This window comes from Myotis davidii, unplaced genomic scaffold (assembly GCF_000327345.1).
Source record: "Myotis davidii unplaced genomic scaffold, ASM32734v1 scaffold358, whole genome shotgun sequence".
Taxonomy (NCBI): domain Eukaryota; kingdom Metazoa; phylum Chordata; class Mammalia; order Chiroptera; family Vespertilionidae; genus Myotis; species Myotis davidii.
The window spans coordinates 306336-306725 of NW_006290768.1; the positions used below are offsets into that span (position 1 = coordinate 306336).

A 390-nucleotide genomic window follows, 5' to 3' on the forward strand; every position below is an offset into this window, starting at 1 on the left:
CCCGGCCGGGGCAGGCTGGGTGTTTTTGCAAAGCCGGGTGTGAACATCTGTGGACGGCGGTTCACGGGACGGGGACCGACACTTCCTTTAGTGAAGAAGAAAGTGAACGTGGGACAGGACAGAGGGCCGGGCAGTGCCCGCTGTGAGGATCGCGGGAGAACTGGTTCCGGTCCTCTGGGCTGCGATCCAGAAAGTCCTGCCTCTGGAAAGCAGAAGGAACGCGGCTGGGGGACGGGCTGCCCCTTAGGGGTTCCGGGGGGCTCCCAGGAGGCGGGGCATTGGTGAGGGGGGCCTGGAGGTTGAGGGAATGGCGGAGAAGGTTGCAGGGAGCGGAGACAGGCCCGCGGCGGGAGCAGGGGCAGGGGCAGGGGCAGCACTCCTGGTCCCTGG

General features: G+C 66.9%; 1 protein-coding gene across 1 annotated transcript in view; it reads left to right on the forward strand.

The window, feature by feature from the left end:
- SYT3 (synaptotagmin 3) overlaps nucleotides 1–390 on the forward strand; it is a 14276-nt gene that overhangs the window by 12340 nt on the left and 1546 nt on the right. The gene's annotated exons all lie outside the window — the stretch shown is intronic.